Here is a 19,445-nt window from a genome sequence, read left to right as displayed (position 1 = left end):
TATCAACATTATTACAAATCGATATGTTCTCAATTTTATTTTCAAAAATAAAAAAAATCGAATCCTTTAATTTTCAGACAGAGTCCATGTAACGTTAAACGAAACCTCCGCTATCTTTCCCTCGTTTCACCAGCCCCAATTAAACCAGGAGAGTCTTCAATTTAACCCGAGCGTCGCCATTATCCGATGCAACAACGACGCCACCGGTATCAATCGAGAGAAACTGGTCTCGGCAACGAGGTGTCGCTGAGAAGCAAAAATAACCTCGGTGCACGACTCTCGTAACTCTTCGAATACCCTTAATGACATACGTTGTCCGCCTAATTACCCATGGACGAGAAATTAGAAGAGAGAAGATAAAATGGCACCGGGTGATCCCGCTCTCGATATGCCTCCAACCTTCTCTGTCTCTTTTCTGCTCTTTTGAGAAACGTCGATCCGGCATCAATCAGGAGCAGCATGGTGCTCGTTAGTCGCGAACGAATGCCAGAACAAAGTCCAGAAAAGTCGAGTCATAAGTCACTGGGGCCGAATGACGTTTCGCTTTTAATCTAGGTCGATAACGCGGCTATAAAATCCATTTCTCTCTTTACGTCTCAACCGAGATGTATCGATTAGAGAACTGTCTCCTCTTTTTGCCTCGATAGGATGATGAACGAGCGCGTCTCGATTCTGAATGTGGGAGTGCCGCACCGTTCCTCGGACGGTTGATACGGTTTCAGTTGTTTTTCGAGTTGTTGTCGAGTTAATAAACGGGAGGATGGGGGTTTTCTAAATTAATGATGGTTAGTGGACGTCCGTCGATTTCGAGGATGGAAGATTAACGATTCGTAGATCGGGAAACGTGGATAATTTAATTTGTTTAGAGTTTTGGATAATGGATATCGCGGATGCACGGTTTCGAGCATTCGAAATGCCATCTGTTGCCGGTTAAGGGCATTATTACGGAGAAGTGTGCGCCGTGAATCGAGGCAAACGCTTATTGTGTCACGATGCTCGTAAATATGTGAGAAATCGTGTGGGAAAGAGCGAAAAAAATAGACACGCCTAAAATAGACCAAACGGTAAAAACGATACAGAACTGTGCTCGTGACGTTATAATCCGCTTATTATCTTGGAAATGGAAGAGATTTCGTAAGAACGATTGTGAATCGTTTACATAACACGATAGTTAGAGTTAAAATAACGATTTATTTTTTATTCGTAGCACATTTTAATTTAATACTCATGAATTTCTTTATTTTTTCTTTTCACCTAGATATAACGATATAATAATGGCACAACGATGTACAATATGAATATAATAAATATTAATTCGAAGAATTTCTAATCTAATTTCAATTTAGAAAATAATTTAATCCGAACAATATTATTTTTTTTAGATATAGATTTATATATTTTCCAAATCCTATTTATAATCTAGAAGAATAAATTTAAAATATCTATAGAAGATATATTTCATCAATTGTTTTGATAAATTTTTATTAATAAAAATTTTTATTAATAAAAATACCGATTAACTTTAAGGATAATAAAAAAAATGGAAAAATATATTATATGAAAGAAAGAAAAAAAATTTACTGCTAGTAAGATTCGAACTCGCGACGCGTTCGAAGCGCGTCCATCGCTGCGTTTAGAATAGTTTGCTCGAAAAAAATTAATAATCATCGAAATGCAATTATATTTCAATGTTTATCGTTATATCGTTTAAAAGTGCAAAAGAATTTGTCAGAAGTGGGATTCGAACCCACGCCCTCAGAGAGGACCAGAACGCTCAGAACTCAGTTTTCGAACTGAGAAGGTTAAGAACCTTGAGTCTGGCGCCTTAGACCGCTCGGCCATCCTGACATGTGGTAGCATACGTTCACTTTAGTGATTATAACGTCCTATAATACTATATCGTAGTAAAATATAATCACATAAATATTTATTTTTATTCACTTTTTTTATACACGATGTTGACGTTAATTCACTAGAAATTATGAAGAAATTATTAAATAAATTTCGTTATTTAAATTTATTTATATCTACTTAAAAAAATTTAATATCCTATATATATTAATTTATTATAAATGAAAAGATTAATAAACAATTTTATTTAATTAAAATTAATTTATCATGCTCGATTTTATTTTCTTTTTTTCTTATTTTTCTATTTTCTATATAGAAGCAATTAGCATAGAATATTATGCAAACGATCTAATCGTAGAAATTAATTTAATATCATGACGTTCAAAACGATTACGCGATCAGAATGAAAGTATTCGTGTCGTGTGTTCCCTAGATCAATCTTTTCATTTATAAAGCAAATTAATCAACGTGTTGATCGTTTCGAGAACCCGATTTCACGGAACTCCAATACTATATCGAGCAAACGTAGCGATGGGATCGACTCATCGTCAGTCTAGAACAAATGTTACCTTCTTCTTCAAATATCATTAATATTCTAAACACGACTAAACATCGAGAATATCGAAATATAATATTCCAAATCCGATATAATTCGAACCATCGTCCAAGAATCACGAATAATATTAAAAAATTTCAAACTCTAAACCTTCAGCTCTAACCCATCGCTACCGTTAACCTCTCGTTCTAATTCATTCTTATCTGCGAACCAAACTTCTAGTCCCTTCTCCGCCCTAAAAAAGAAAAATTGGAACGAAGAAACGAAATAGAAAGGAAGGGGAGAGATGTTTACGATTCATCGTACACGTTCCTCTCGATCTTTCGCAGTCGAGCCACCCACAAGTCCGACAATGGCGTGGGAGCAGAAGAGGTGTCGGTGGCCGTCGTGTATCCCGAGTTTATTACACGAATAGATCCATCTATTCGTGTAATGAACTGGCTAAGCCACACGCATACATATATTCCAATTTCATAACTATCAATAGCGAGATCGAATAATAGCAGATAATCAAATAAATTATCAATTTTTAGATAAGTAGATCTATCTACTAATATTACTAATATTACTAATATTATCTACTAATATAAGACTAAGAGTTTTATAACAAGTATGAATAAATGTATTTTGGAGTAAAAATTTTTGCTTAATTTATATATATATATATATATCTTTCGGTATTTGGCTCAGGTACGTGGGTACGCCACCACCCAAAGGACTCACGAAAGCGGGGACGGGACTGAACGAGAGGATACGAATAAATTTGAAAATAAAGAGTGACTTTTATTCCCAAATCTATTAATATCCAAACAAAAAACTGTCCCGACACCCGTCGGTCCCCCTTGCGGAGTAGTCTATCGACAATGTGTGTACCGACCTTTAGAATAGTAGACAGGCGTGTCATTACGAGTGTGGAGGGAGAGGAGGAATGTTTCTCTGAGGAATGGAGAAACTATTTTATGAGACGCGAATCGTCGTCGTCTGGAAGAAGTTTGGCCGGCATCCCGTCGTATTACTCAACGTCTTATGATCGTACGAAGGGGGCTCGTAAATCTCGAGGGATGATTGAACGGAGTTCTCGTTGGCGCGAATCGGATACACCTATTCCTATTGTACGTGGATAGAAGTTGCGAAAAATTACTTAAGCGATAAGTTTAAGCTCCGATCGAAGCTTTCTCCATGTTGAAAATTTAGAATTAACAATCAACCGTGGCCAAAGTTTTCATTGCTTTAAGAAACAAAAATTATATTATTACACGAAATAAATGTATTCCAAGAGCCACGCGGTATATAAGTTTCTGTGTAATTGCCTAATATATCTGCAAGGATAAAATTTCGCGATTTTATACGAAAGTAAGCGTGCCCCTTAATCTTGCATCCGCTCGAACGTGGAGAATGGAAACTCCGTTGAAAACACGTTCCCCTATCAGGTTCAGAAAAAGCTTATAATTCGATTTGAATATCGAAGATTCCAACACTGTAACATTTCTAGCTTCTAATCTAGAGAGAAAACGAAAGTTGCAACGTACCCTATGGAATGGCCGATCGAAAACGAGTTTCGAGAGCAAATCCCGAGAATTAATTCACTCGTTTATTTTTATTCACATTTTTATTCACATAGACAAAAGACTGGTTTGGATCCATCCTATTCCATTAGTCAACAACTTTTAACCAAGTTGACGATTCCTCTCGCGAGGTAAGTGAAAGTGCGACGATCGAAGGGAGAGGGGGAGGGAAGGAACGTGGAATCGTAATAATTAGCCGTGAAAGTGTTCTCGATAAAAAGCTTATAACCTTATAAACCTTATAAACGTCCATTGCTCACCGATTATACTCGAAAAAAAAAAAAGTGGAGGACCGAGTGGTGTCGATTTTTCCTCTTCCTTTGTTCCTTCGCGATCGATCGAGAGAAATCGTCCAAGGTGTCCAGTGGGAAAACTTTTCCTTCTAACCGCGCGCGATACTCGATACGTAAACCCGTGCCCGCACTTTTATCCAATTAAGCTTGACGCGTGTTCCACGGAGTATGTGACCGGTGTTACTTTACACCGGTTGGCCGGTTTTCTCTGCGTCTTAATAAGGGAAAATCGTGTTTCAGAAATACGTCACGCGGTAATTGTTAATCTCGCTTTGTTGTTAATTTCGGTTCGTTTATTCGTTGTTGCGCTCGAAGGAGGAGGAGGAGGACGAATGTTTATTATTGGTTGAAAATTTTTTAACGAGCGAGTTATATCCGAAAGTTAATTTCGCGTAATGATACTCGAGAAATACTTGATATTACTGGTGGATTATGGTTAGCGTATGATTAACGCGAGTTATAGCTACAGGGTGTTAGGTAATAGATGGGGAGGGGAATTTAAAAGAGTGATTATTCTAACGTAACGAGATAAAGAAGGAGTGAAAGACAAGGTAATTACAGTGGAGGGATCCAACCTGTTACATTTTTGTTATCGAACAATTTCTTTACAGAATTTTTTACGTCGAATACGAAATATATCTTAATCCCTCGATTATACCAATGTTAAATTTACGTTAGGGAATAACGCGAACAACCACTAACACACCTAATATTTAAAGTATCCACCGTTATCAAAAATAAGAAATAACATCTCGAAGATCAGTAGAAGATCAGATTTCCATCGAAACATCCAACTTCCAACTCGATTACTTTATACCGCGTATCCTGTTCTCCAGTTTCGACTTTTTGCCACGGCGAAAGCGCGCAAAGAGAAACGATTTTGCACGAATTTATACGGGAAAAGGAAAGATGGAGGGGGAGAGAGAAAAAAAAAAAAAAGAAAAAAATACAGCGTGACCGACGTGGAATGCCGAGATCTCGGTGATTCGCGATCAAACGGACGAGCGAATCTGCAGCCTCGAGCCGCGACTAGACGCGTAACAACGTATGCAAAGATGTTAGCCGGCTCCGGCTACTTGCTCGCGATGGAGGTGAACAAACTCTCGCTACTTTCCTCTTCTTCTCCTCCTCCTCCTCCTCCTCCTCTTCCTCCTCCTCTTCCTCCTTTCACGTACGCCCTTCTCTTTTAATATCGCAATACACGCGTACAATCCATCTATAGGGAACCGTGTTTATTTTATTGGAAATAAACGAGAAACTAATAAAGCTTCGCCTTCCTTGGAGAACGTGTACTCTCTCGCGATCGGGCTGCAAAAATTGAATAAGGGAATATGGCTAAGAATTGGCGTCGAGGGGATCTATCTTTTTCGTTTTAAGAAATTAAATTGCGAGTGGGAAGGCTCGCGTGAGTAATTTAAATTTGTATGTTCAGTATCTTGGGTTGTTGTGTAATCCTCGCGTGTCAATTTATCGCCTTTTACCGCTTCGAACTTTTTATAACGATTATTTACCGATCGTACGGTTTTGTTTGAGGAAGAGGTGAATAATAAAATGGACGAGAAATGTAAAGTAAATTTTTAACTTGTGATCGAAATACGATGAAATATAGTCACCAACATATATATATATACGAAATTAAATATCGAAAGAATCGATGATGAATTTTTAACTTCTCGAGGAAAATTCTCCGCATCGTACTCTAAATAAACTCTAAATCTCCTCTTTCTAAAAAGAAGAAGATAAAATCTAAAGCGAAACGAATATCTTGGCAAACGGTGGAACCTAACCTAACCTAACACCATTGCCTCTCACTGTTGGTCGATCCTTAAACCAGAACGTTTATTCAGTTACTCTTAAAATATAATGTATATCGGCGATATTCTATATTACGGAAGATACGTATGTACATATGCATATATTCAAAGTAGGATCATTTTCAAACACGATAACCACTTATCAGGCTTGAAATCCCGCGGGGTGAGCGTGGCCATCTTACGGCGTATACGTGAGATAATGGCGGAGCTGCTGGCAACTTTCTGACGTTCATTCTCTTTTTGGCCGTAAATCGGCGGCCTCTTAGAAGCCGCGATAAATTACTTTACGCGTGAATCAGGGCTAACGTCGTGGAATCTTGGATAAACGCTCGCGCAATGTTCGTGTACGGCGTTCGTTCCGTTCGAAATGCCTGAATGACACGAAACTGAAATCACCGATACGATGAATGATGAATTCTTGAACGAGGGAATTTACATTTTAAAAACTTTCATCATTTCTCTCTTCTTACGAATTCTAAGTATCCTCGAATCCGTCATTGTTTTTTTCCCCCCTTCGACTTTGAAATCCCGTCCAAGTATATTCAAAGTTTCGAGATTTCTTTCAGAATCGAAAAATAACAAAAGTTTCAAAATTCGAAGATCTTTCTTTTCCAAAGCAACCATCCCTCGTTTATAGAAATAAAACACAAAAATATTCGAAATTCAACGTCGCAAAAGATACCGAATACTTTCGAAAATTTGTATTTCGAGAAATACGCTCACGTCGTTTCCATCTTTCGCTCTTTGCATGGAGAAATGGATCGCGCAACGAGGCGTAATTGCGCGATCTTAACCGCCTCGTTGTCAATTACGCCGTTATCGGAGCCGAGAGAAAGAGAGAAAGGGAGGGATGATACTTTGAATATCCCCCTCGAGATGAATCTGCATTATGGCTAGATCCGTCGAAACGGATACTGGCGGCGTCCGGAACTGGTTTCGACCTCACACAGAACGTTTCGTGTATACCACCGCGGTTCCTCGAGCCCTTAATCCGTGCATTCAGACGCGTTATCCGTTAAGAATGATCTTTGTAGAGTGGCGAAAGGGGTTCGTCGCATTATGCGTTCGTAACTACGTAGCTACCGTAAATCTGCCAGCGGGACTCGCCGCTTGTCAATTATTCCGTTATCAACGTGATAAATCGACGCTGTACGCTGGGACAATTGTCAATTGGCCTGGTTATCGGCCAACTCGATCAAGCCCGCGCCGCTTCGAGCCAGGTGTCTCGCTCGATTCCCTTATCACGATTAACCTACATTGATAAGGGGGAACTAAGAGAAAACGTGTCGACACGTGGTAATGGTAAACACGTCCGATTTTCCTTACTTTTCCACTTTTCGACGACGAATGGGAAAAGATTATTTACTTCGAGTATCGAGCGAATAATACTTGAAACTCTTATAGAAAGAATCTCAACAGCTACTTTACATCAATGGTTTGATTGGGGGGGTTGATTAAAATTATCAACGACAATTTTGATGAAATCGATAGAATTGTTATTAAATCGTATGCACGCATTCAGAGCTTTCAAAAATTATTTTACAAAAGTGATTCTGAAACAATCGTGCCTTCAAAAAAAAAAAAAAAAAAGAAAAAATCAAGAAAGAATCAATTCAAACGTTCGACTGGTTAATTATCAACGACAATTTTGCGACGATGAAATCGATAGAATTGTTATTAAATCGTATGCACGCATTCAGAGCTTTCAAAAATTANACATCAATGGTTTGATTGGGGGGGTTGATTAAAATTATCAACGACAATTTTGATGAAATCGATAGAATTGTTATTAAATCGTATGCACGCATTCAGCGCTTTCAAAAATTATTTTACAAAAGTGATTCTGAAACAATCGTGCCTTCAAAAAAAAAAAAAAAAGAAAAAATCAAGAAAGAATCAATTCAAACGTTCGACTGGTTAATTATCAACGATAATTTTGCTACGATGAAATCGATAGAATTGTTATTAAATCGTATGCACGCATTCAGCGCTTTCAAAAATTATTTTACAAAAGTGATTCTGAAACAATCGTGCCTTTAAAAAAAAAAAAAAATCAAAAAAGAATCAATTCAAACGTTCGACATAATTCCACGCGAAACAAAGTACACAAAGGAAGATCGACTCCCCTTCTTAGCACCCTTCAATCTATCGACATCGCGGAATAAATGGAAATGATCGAGCGTGAATCGTGCTCGAGGTCTCTCGACGAGGCGAGCTTCGTCACGATTCGAGCTTCAATACCTTCGTCCGGTACCACGAAGGTATTTAGACCCCCTCGTGCACTCGCATAAAAATACGGGGAGAGAAGAAGGGCTTTCATAGCGGTTGCACCTCGACCAAAACAACGATCCTCCCTCCTCCTCTCGAAGGTAGATCCCCGGGATAGAGGGATAACTTTTATCACCGGGTAGAGAAAACCAGTTCCACCGGCATCCGTTCGAATGCACCGGCATTGCCGCGGTAAACTGATACAGATTTATCTCGACCGATGCTCCTACTATTATTCGTATTACGCGGCTGACACTCGGTCTGATAACGGGGTAATTGGCGACTGCTTGGCGCTCGAGATTAGAATCGAGACGATCGCCAGCCTGGGATCGCCATACTCTTTCAAATTCGCGAAATCATTGTTCCACTCGCGGGGAGATCGTGTTTTTGAATATTTGAAAATTCGTGATTCTTCTTTTTCTTGGCGAGTATATACGCAAAGAGGAGAGAAGAAAAAAGAAAAAAGCCACGGAAGAAGAGAAAGTTCAAAGTTAAGGATTCGGAGAAATTAAACACACGCTCGTTTGCAATCAATTGCAAAACAAATATTTTATCGAAGGCGATAAATAAATTAAATTTAAGCGCGAACAATACGGGAATAAAATAGGGGGAGAGTTAATGCGGGTCGATAATGTCTTCACGGTGAGCCATGATGGTGGCAGGGATGTTAATGCAAGCACGAAGAGCGGGACGATGGCGACGAACTTGTGATCTTTGATCGGGGGGGTTGAGGGGGTCACTCGTGACCCTGGTTGCATTAAACTCCCCAAGACCTCTTCCCTTCTCTCCTTTTAAACTCGGTTCACACCGCTCTGATAAGATCGACGCGCAAGATGGCGCGCGTCATAAATATTCCAATAAAAGCTCTCGCGACCGAGACGAGACAAGAAGTGAAATTTATACGTTCGAGAAAATTGAATTTCGATCGAGGCGAATGAAAACGCTCGAGGAATATAATATTAAGGAGGAGGGGAAATATTTCGATTAATTGTAAAATCGATTTGAGCGAAGAAAGTGAAAAAAATTTAATCAAGAGAATTATTTATCAAGAAAGATATATTATCTTTTACATTTTTCGATTTAGAGAAATTAGATTCGAAGAAGAAGAATATTTATCAAGATCGAAGCTTTATCGTCAAGCGAGATTATCGAGAATAATTTTTCCAAAGAAAAAGAAAAAAAGATACGATTTATGAGATATTCTTACTTAACTTTAAAGTTCCACTCACACGTGGATAAAATACAAACACGATTCTCCATCTCGTGTTTTACATACGGAAAAACATATTATAAATAATTACATATTATAAATAATCACGAATATCGTATAATTTTTCGTTATGCAAAATGGGAAATACTAGGGAAAGAGGAAGGTGTTTCTATTCCATCCACGTGCGGCCAAGGCTTTAAAATCTATAAAAGGGTACTGTCGCTCCATGAAATGCACGCATGCATCAACGAGCACTCGACGCGGGTTCACGTGCGTGTCTGCACTTCCTTGATCTCGACCGAGTCTCGACCAACTCTCCACGCCGTCGACTGACAGTTATTATGCGCTTAATCATTGTTTATCATTCCATAGTGCTTACAGAGCGCGCAACCCTGCTCACTATATAAGCCTAGCGATATGAATCGCGTTAATGGCGTTTCTAACGGAGAAGACTATCCTTTCTCCTCTCCCCTCCCTATTTTTACACCTATAAGAATTTTCCCTTCTCTTCTTCCCTTATTCATATCTCTCGCATATCACGAGATCATCGTTTCAAACTTAAACTTCGAAGCGAAACTTTTTTTCGAGAAAAAAAAAAAAAAGAATAGAAAATTACAATATTCAAAATTTCAAACTCATCTCCATCTTCTTCTCTTCTTCCAAAATAAAAAATAATTTCGATCGGGGGTACATATATTTCCAGATCGCGAGCTAAAATCGTGGAACAACGAATTCCCGTGTCGGGGATCGGGTATAAATTCCTTCGAAGGCACGCGTGAACGCAGCATCGTCTTTAATCTCCCGTGAGATTGGCCGACGAGACGAGAAGTGAATCGTTGACATTGACCTCTCGATGATCGAACGGGTGACTATTGTGCGCCATCATCCTTCCCCCGCCCCGCGGCTCTTCCCCCTTTAAAGACACACCGGCTAATCAAGCTAAGCTCGAGATCGTCTCGGACGAGACGAGACGAGACGAGATGCGCAAAGTCTTCTATTAACTCTTTGCCTGGGTGGGGGCATAAAGTCGTAAATTGATTCCTCGTTTCACGATGAAAAATCCCGCCGAGGGGTAATCGAGGGGTTTCGGGTAATTGGATGCAGACTATCTAATTGACCTGGCTCGTTTTATGCGGAGGAGATGGTCGTGTTTTTTCCCCGCGACTTGAACACCTTTCTCCTCCTTCTTCCTCCTTTTTTCCTTATTTTCTTTTCTTTTTTTTTTTTTTTCCTCTCCCCTTGCTGTTGGGGAATTTAATGATTTCATTTAGACTCGCGTTCGAATTGCAAAAGGAATTACGTGTATTCAGTTTGGATGGGTATTTCTTCGATTTCTTTCTTCTTGTGTTATTTTTCTTCTCTTTTTCTTTCGTTTAGAACGAACAATTTAACGAAAATGGGGAAAATGATAGCGGAGCGACACGAAGAAGGATAAAGTAATTAAAAGCAAGATTAAAAGTTCTTAATAAGTTCCAGAGCAATTTTAATTATTTTAAATCGTGCTTCTACTCGTAACCTTTTTATCTCGTGCAGACTCCATTGGAGTAAATTATTTGTAATTATAACAGCTTCGTGCAAAAGATTTCAATTTTGTTTTCCTTAAATACACAATCTTCTTTCTTCCTCTAGATTTCTAGATTTTCGTTTCCAAAAATTCGATGAAAAAATTGACTCCACTCGTCGATAATCTTAAGAAGAGAGAGGATTCGTTGGGCGATACGATACCAAATCGAGATTATTTTGATTTCGCGAACAGACGACGACGACGACGACGACAATGATGATGATGATAGAAATCCTTCTCTAAACCACTTCATAACCACACGTTCCTGTATTCAATTCCTCGCCACGAGGTGAAACGCGATCGGTTCCAACGACTAGCATCTCCTAACGGGAACGACACCCGTTAAGTTGCGGTTACGGTTGACGGTCCCCCAAGAGCCAGCATCGAGTTATGGTAATGCGTCATGCTTTCCGCGTAATCAACATGCGAAAAGGCTACTTAGTGAAGGCCTACGATCTGACGCGCGTAGTTCCTTCTTCTTCTTCTTCTTCTTCTTCTTCTTCGAGCGACCGATTCAACGCAAAAATGAAATTAAAATTTTTTAAAATTTTGAGCGAGACGAGTTCGATTCGATAGTCGTTGGTGGGTGGATATTTCGAGGATTCTTTTTTTTTTTTTTTTTTNTTTTTTTTTTTTTTTTTTTTTTCGAAGCGAACGGAGGAATTGTTTCGTCGAAAAGTTTTATTTTACGTAGGTGTTGGATGGTTAGAGGAAGGAAGGTTGGATGGATCGATAAAAGGCGTGTAAAGCACAGATTAGTTCTTCTTTTTACGACTTTTAGATTTCGTGGATACAGATGTCGAGAACACGTGGTGGGTTTGTTGTTTAAGTGGACGTACATTCGACGAAGTGATTTACAAGTTAATCTAAAAACCGAATATATATGTATTTCTTTTTCACGAGATCTTAAAGATTCGTCATTAAATTATTTTCTTTGAAAATTATCCGATCATTCTACAAAGCCACTCTATAAATACAAAGTGTTATTATACCAGTATTTAAATTATTTTATCACACTCGCAGATGTGCTTGCGTTACCTTTCCTTTTATATGTTTTTCTATTGCGTAGAGATAGAGTGCCACTTCTTCTTAAAGGCGTCGACAGTTTAGTGCGTAGGCGCTACTAAAGCGAGAATATTTGTTCTACACTTTTATCAAAAGTGTTACCTCTGAACCGGTCACATCTTTGACACATCGACAGGCATTACACCGCTCCTCGTGTAATTTTATTTCCAACCCTTTCGATTTATCGCAAGAGAAGCCACCTTTCGTTTTCTCGAAATTATTATCGCACAATTTAGCAATCGTGAAAAATCGTGCTCCTCGTGCATTCGGATTGAATTTCTTCAGGGACGTTAGCGCGACAGAATTTGACTCGAGGAGAGTCGTTACACCTGTTTCAAGGGGATGCAGGTTTCATTAGCGCGAGCATAGGCGTAATTCGTATCTTTTTTTCGGCCGGGTGTGTATAATCGCGCAACGTCTGCATTTTCGCCAAAGTGTGTCAATGATGAATTACGAGGACCGGTCCACGCTGAATAAATTAATCCGGCTCGTAACCGTTTCGATACATAAAACGTCTTTTTTTTTTTTTTATATATGTGATATCTGAATTAATTGCATCGATCGCGAAGAACATGAATCCTGCTTTTTTTCTTTCTTTCTTTCTTTCTTTCTTTCCTTCTTCAAACGTCCGTATTAAATCTTGCCTCGATCTCGTTCCAACGAGAGAATATTTTGTAAAATATTCGTCGTAATTACGAATATACGGATGAAAATTTTCGATCATTTACGGGTATATTCGATGTATAATCTTCTTCAAGTTTCGATCTACTTCCGCGATTATTCAAATAGCCAGTCAGTTCTTCTCGTACGATGAGGAATATGGAAAATTAAAGGAAAAAAAAGAAAAGAAAATTACACGTTTCCCATCATTATTTATCATTATGGAATAATTAACGAACTTCGTCACTTTGTGGATAGCAATTCGTCGAAATATAAAAGATCCATTTTCCCGTGGAAAAACCGTTAACCGCAACAGGTAATCATTATCGTTTAGAAATGGGGAGGGGGAAAAAAAGGGGAATGAAAATGGGAATGAAAGTTATTTCCAAAAAAAAGAAAGAAAAAAAAAGAAAAGAAAAACACGAGATATCACACGAGGACAGATTAATTCGCGGACACGCGGATGATTGAAATCCAGGGGACGATAATTAATCATAAAACGTTCACGGATATAAACGAGTACGAGTAATATTACGATGGAAACCAGGATGGAAATCAGGATGGAAATCAGGATGTAATCGCGACGACCAGATTCTCTTGGTCGAGAGTTAAATTTATCGACGACGAACGAAACACGTCCTGATGGGAATCCAGCAATGTGGATCGGAAAATTGAAAAGGACGGAAGTGTTTGCCGAAAGAGATCGTCCGAGCGTGACGAGGATAACTGATCAAACGAAAGTGACACGAGGTTCGTTACGCTTCTTGATTAACATTTTGCTTGGAAAAAAAAAAAAAGGTTTCGAGAAATTTCTCTCTCTCTCTCTCTCTCTCTCTCTTTCTTCTTTGCATCAAGAGAGATTTGTATTGAGAACATCGAGAAGCGTGAAATTGCAATCGAGAGATTTTGCGGTGGAATCATTGTGCGATAAATTGAAGTTGAATCGATATATAGATGGGATAACTGTGCTTTGAAATTAATTGTTGGTGAATCTTATTGTCAGATATAGAAAAATCTTCCTCTATTACAATCTTCCATTATACATTTTAAACGTAAGAAATAGTGATTTAATTTTTTTATTATATAATAATATATATAATCCCCTAAAAAAAGTAGAATTCTTAATATATCTCACTTCGTAATTAAATCTTAATCCCTCTCGTCTTTTTTCTTTTCACATTTTCGTAACAACGTATGCTATATCAAGATAAATTTTTCTAAATCCAATTGCAACTTATTTTATTGTATTATATATAGAAAAATTTTCTTCTATTACAATCTTCCATTATACATTTTAAACGTAAGAAATAGTGATTTAATTTTTTGCATAATAATATATATAATCCCCTAAAAAAATTAGGATTCTTATATCTCACTTCGTAATTAAATCTTCATCTCTCTCGTCTTTTTTTTTTCTAAATCCAGATAAATAGAAGATAAATTTTTCTAAATCCAATTGCAACTTGTTTTACTCCAAACTAATTGGACGTATCTCGAAGAGCAAAAAAAGAAGCATCTCGTATTTCACAGGTGCTCCGTTTCCTGGAAATTTCGTTGAATTTTAAAGGGGGCGCCGTATAAAGGAAAAATAACTCAATGCAGCGGGGTGGTAAATGGTGGAATGGAATAACGAGGCGTCGTATAACGTTGCCTCGAAGAGGGAACGAAACCGCACGGATGTTGCACGGACTTGCAAGAACCGATCCGAGCGGTCTACTCTCTCTTTCAGAGACAGAGGCAGAGGATGCGTTCTAAAAATGGCATAAAACAGGCACGCAGCTCGCGCACAACGTACGCGTCGCGATTCCATAATGATGGAAAATAGTTGCATCACGTTCCTCCTTCGTTTTCTTGCTCGTTGGCGCGTATTCGAGGATGCACACCCGCCCACTTGGCCATCCCTCGTCGCCAAAGGGGTAGACGCAGAAGAAAGTGTAGTCCTAAACCGGCAGAATGAATCATCGCGCAGCTGCCAACATCCCCGAAAAAGCATAGCGTCCCTTTCCGCGAATTAAATCAACGAATCGACAATTAATTTAGAATAACAACGAAGGAAACTTAAATTTTCCAATTACAATTACTTGTAATTCTCTACTCTCATTATAATACTAATTTCCAAAGACTCAAAAAGTTTTATATTTGCTAACTATTTCAATCGGAAATTTAAATTCAATTTTTCCAATTACAATTATTTTAGATTTCTACGTGTCCTGATTTTAATTTCGTTACACTTTAATATATTTCATTTTTTCTTCAATCTACTCTTATAATATTCTTTTCCAAAGACTCAAAATGTTTCATTTCATACTATTCCTACGTTCAATCTTTCCTTTATGCGAATTTATTCTGATGCGAAGGAAACTTAAATTTTCCACTTACAATTATTTGTAATTCTTTAGTCTCATACTATTATAATACTCATTCCCAAAAAGTTTCATTATATTTGCTAATTATTCCTTCGTTCAATCGGAAATTTAAATTCAATTTTTCCAATTACAATTATTTTAGATTTCTACGTGTCCTGATTTTAATTTCGTTACAGTCAGTTTAGTATATTTCATTTTTTCTTCAATCTATTCTTATAATATTCTTTTCCAAAGACTCAAAATGTTTCATTTCATACTATTCCTACGTTCAATCTTTCCTTTATGCGAATTTATTCTGATGCGAAGGAAACTTAAATTTTCCACTTACAATTATTTGTAATTCTCTAGTCTCATACTATTATAATACTCATTCCCAAAAAGTTTCATTATATTTGCTAACTATTCCTTCGTTCAATCGGAAATTTAAATTCAATTTTTCCAATTACAATTATTTTAGATTTCTACGTGTCCTGATTTTAATTTCGTTACACTTTAATATATTTCATTTTTCCTTCAATCTACTCTTATAATATTCTTTTCCAAAGACTCAAAATGTTTCATTTCATACTATTCCTACGTTCAATCTTTCCTTTATGCGAATTTATTCTGATGCGAAGGAAACTTAAATTTTCCACTTACAATTATCTATTCTCATACTATTATAATACTCATTCCCAAAAAGTTTCATTATATTTGCTAACTATTCGTTCAATCGGAAATTTAAATTCAATTTTTCCAATTACAATTATTTGTAATTAGATTTCTACGTGTCTTGATTTTCTCACACCATTATAACATTCATCCTCAAACATTAAAAATGTTTCGCTACGTTACACTATTCGACCTCTCTTTCTCTCGCAACGTCTTCAAAAACTCTCATCTCGAGAAGCGTGGAAGGATTAAAACGTCCCGGTTCGCCACTCAATCAACATTTTTCGCGATCGTACAACACCGTAAGACCGAAGCGAGGCGATTCCAATTCCTTCGGTCGAATCGAAGCCCTTGTATAAGCGGCTCGTACAAGAAGTGTAGCGAACCGGATGTCGATGGTAAACAGCAGATGGTCAATTCCCGCGCTCGAGCGTAGCATGCAAACGTTTCTTGTACAATTCTCGATAACTCGCGATAATTGCCGCGGTAAATTGTCGCGCCCACGGCAAACGGTCTTTCGCCCTCTCTCCACCGAGGGATGGTTCAAAATGGACAAATTTACAATTTTCTTGCACGTTGGAGAACGTTTCTAACCAGATTCGAGAGAGAGAGAGAGAGAGAGAGAGAGAGAGAGAGAGAACGGTCGCGTGAAAGATCGGCCGCTTTGAATAAAATGAAATGGTTCGGCATTGGGAGGGGGGAAATACACGTGCGTTGCACGCAACGTGCGTGCGCACGCACCGGCTCCGTGTCCTGAGGGGAATCGGATCCGGAAAATCCAGCGTGGAATTTATAACTGGCGGACACCTTTTTCTCCCATCGTTGCGCGTGCATTTGGTCCACACAGGTGTTCGTTAAGGGAGGAAGCGAGGGGATTGCGTGTAACTGATTCTCGATTTCAGAGCGCGGTCGTTTGTTCCCTGCCTACGTTTCTGCTCCTTGGAGCAGAGAATTCTCTAGTTCTTTGGCCGGGTTGAAAAAGCGGTTTCTTTAACACAGAGATTCCGCGGTAGGATAACTGCATACAGGCGGTGATTAATACGCGTGTACGCGCGTCTGTGTAATAATTTAATTTTTTAGATATATAAGAAAGTCAGGAATATAATGCAATACGTTTTCCATACGTGAGTTAAGTCTTACGTTTAGTCTCGATTTTTCTTCAACTTTTCAATATTCGACGAAGGAGAGTTTATCGGATGATGAAACAATAATTTTGAAATAATTTTCAACATTTTTGAAAATCTAAAATATATATATATATATATATATGTAAATTGAGAAAAATTCGTTGCACTCAATTCTTCCAACCGAATAAAATCCTCTTCTCTAACTCTTCCAAACTCAAAAAAACCTTCAAAGCTTCGAAAGATCGGTCACGAAATCCCATAAAAAGGGAGAAAAATGCTACTCGATCGCTGACGATCGCTCTCCGATCGGGTTCATGTTTCATAATCAAACCGTAAAACAGAGATCACGGCGGATGGAGCCGCTATGGGCTCCGTTTTCTCCTCGGCACAATAACGTACAAGACGGCGAGAGAAGCATCTGGCCGGGCCAGATAACCGGACACAATTGACTCGTAATTCATTTGCGTTCCCGGTTGCATCCTGTGTAATCGATGCAGCAGCGGCAACAGCAGCAGCACGTCGTCGTCCCTACTCAACCGACAATGAGTCCGGTGTGCGTTGAACGAGGAAGAAGGGCGAAGGAGGCATTTGCATGTCGGGGCGATTATATCGTTCGTAGTCGTTGAACAGAGGGAGGCAAGAAGAAGAAGAAGAAGAGGAGGAGGAGGAGGAGGAGGGGGAGGAGGAGGATAAAGGAGCGTACGGGGACGCGAAATCGATTAAGATTTCTCTTAATGCTCCCTTCCACTCCATCTCGAGTGGTCATTTTTCATCCTGGCCCTGCCTGGTAAACCCTTCCCTCTTCTCGTCGAGGAGTCCTGTTTACCTTGCACTCGGATGGATCGATCTTGGCAACGTTCGACGTGCCGGTGAAATGAGTTGAAAATGACCGAGGGGGGGAGGAGGGGGGAGGGAGGACCGTTAGTTTCACTGCACGCTCGAATATGGTGTTTTCAGTCGAACGGAAGAGAAGGAGTACGAGGAGATCGCTCGTTTGTTGACGAGATCGATGCGGTTGACGAGTTTAAGTTTTTAAAATTTTTCGCTTTGAGATTGATTTATTAATTGGGGGTTAATTGGGAGAAGGCGAAGCCAGTCAAATTCAAGAATTGATTCTCGATACGAAAGAAACGTGATCTCGGTACAAAAAATGGAAGTTTCGCGTTGGTTTTGGTCTTCTTCTCTATTCGGGATAAAGAGAATAGGGATAAAAAGAACGGTATAGTATAAAGGAATGCGCCTGACCTATGGGTCTTGGGGCGCTAACCGAGTCTCTCGTGTTCTGTTTATACGGTAAAAAATATTTCTTTCTAAAAGATATCTTTTTCCCCATCTACATCCAATCTTTTTCTCTTCCTCGATCAATAAAACAAAAGAAAAAAAAAACCACCGCGAAATTCAGCAAAATTCGCGTCGATTCTCCAAAAAAAGAAAAAAGAAAGAAAACGAAGCTTCGAAACTCGATTTCTTTTCCTTGAAAAGAAAACGAAAAAAAAAAAAGATCGCGAACGAAATAAAGGATCCAGGGATATTTGTTTGTGGAAGAGGCAATGAGGTTGATCTCATCTGTGCAGCCGCGTCGTCGTCGTGGCAGCTGCAAGTGGCCCGCTGCGCGCGTATATGGAAATATAGCGTGTACCCGCCATACCGAGCAGGTGATCCCAGAGAGAGAGAGAGAGAGAGAGAGTTTCTTGGCCACGATTAATGCGCGGCATTTTTCCACGAGCTCCTGTGTGAATAATACCGGCGAATTCTCCGCGGTATTTCGCATTCTTTTCGACGGCCAACACCGATTTCCTTGCGCGCGAGGATCTTAGAGGGGGAGGGGGAGCGAAGGGAGGAAACGCGCGAGCGGATGCCTCGCGCGTGTAATGTATCTTCCCGGGAGAAAGGGACATCTACATACCGCGAATTCAACCCGCGCTCGGCGAAGGGAGCGGCGGCGGCGGCTAATGGATCGGCGCTTGTTCCTCCGAGTGATCGTTGGAAATCGAACGATCTTCCTTTTCTTTATTCCCCTCCCCCTCTCGGCAGTTCTTTGCCCCCCGAGGATAATTCGAATCTCTTCATTCGTGAATAAAAAAGAAACGGATATTTAAACAGGGATACTTTAACTTTAACGATCGATCGAAATCGGTGGAAACTCTCTTTTCGCTCTTTTCTTCCTTCGTTTGGTTCAAACGAGAAACTTTTATTCGACTAGGAAAAATTTCTTTCTAATACCCAAAACTTCTATTTCTACTTGTTTTTTAAAAAAAAAAGATCAAAGATCGAATTAATCGATTACAGAAGTCGGAGAAGAAAATGTCTTTTCGCTCTTTTCTTCCTTCGTTTGGTTCAAACGAGAAACTTTTATCCGACGAGGAAAAATTTCTCTCTAATAGCCAAAAACTTCTACTTCTACTTGTTTTTTTAAAAAAAAAGATCAAAGATCGAATTAATCGGCTACAGAAGT

At 39.0% G+C, this 19,445-nt stretch overlaps 1 protein-coding gene and 1 non-coding gene across 2 annotated transcripts in view; one reads left to right on the top strand and one right to left on the bottom strand.

Moving 5' to 3' along the window:
- Window positions 1–19,445, top strand: part of LOC122720968 (ankyrin repeat domain-containing protein 6) — a 123,363-nt gene that overhangs the window by 83,947 nt on the left and 19,971 nt on the right. The gene's annotated exons all lie outside the window — the stretch shown is intronic.
- On the bottom strand, window positions 1,727–1,848 carry Trnal-caa. The gene is made up of 2 exons: window positions 1,811–1,848; window positions 1,727–1,771 (listed from the first exon to the last, which is right to left on the bottom strand). It is a non-coding gene; the product is annotated as a tRNA-Leu (tRNA).

Source organism: Apis laboriosa, unplaced genomic scaffold, assembly GCF_014066325.1.
Source record: "Apis laboriosa isolate Shangri-la unplaced genomic scaffold, ASM1406632v1 scaffold13_cov153, whole genome shotgun sequence".
Lineage (NCBI taxonomy): Eukaryota > Metazoa > Arthropoda > Insecta > Hymenoptera > Apidae > Apis > Apis laboriosa.
Note: the sequence above shows the minus strand (reverse complement) of the source record. Positions and strands in the feature narration are given on the sequence as shown.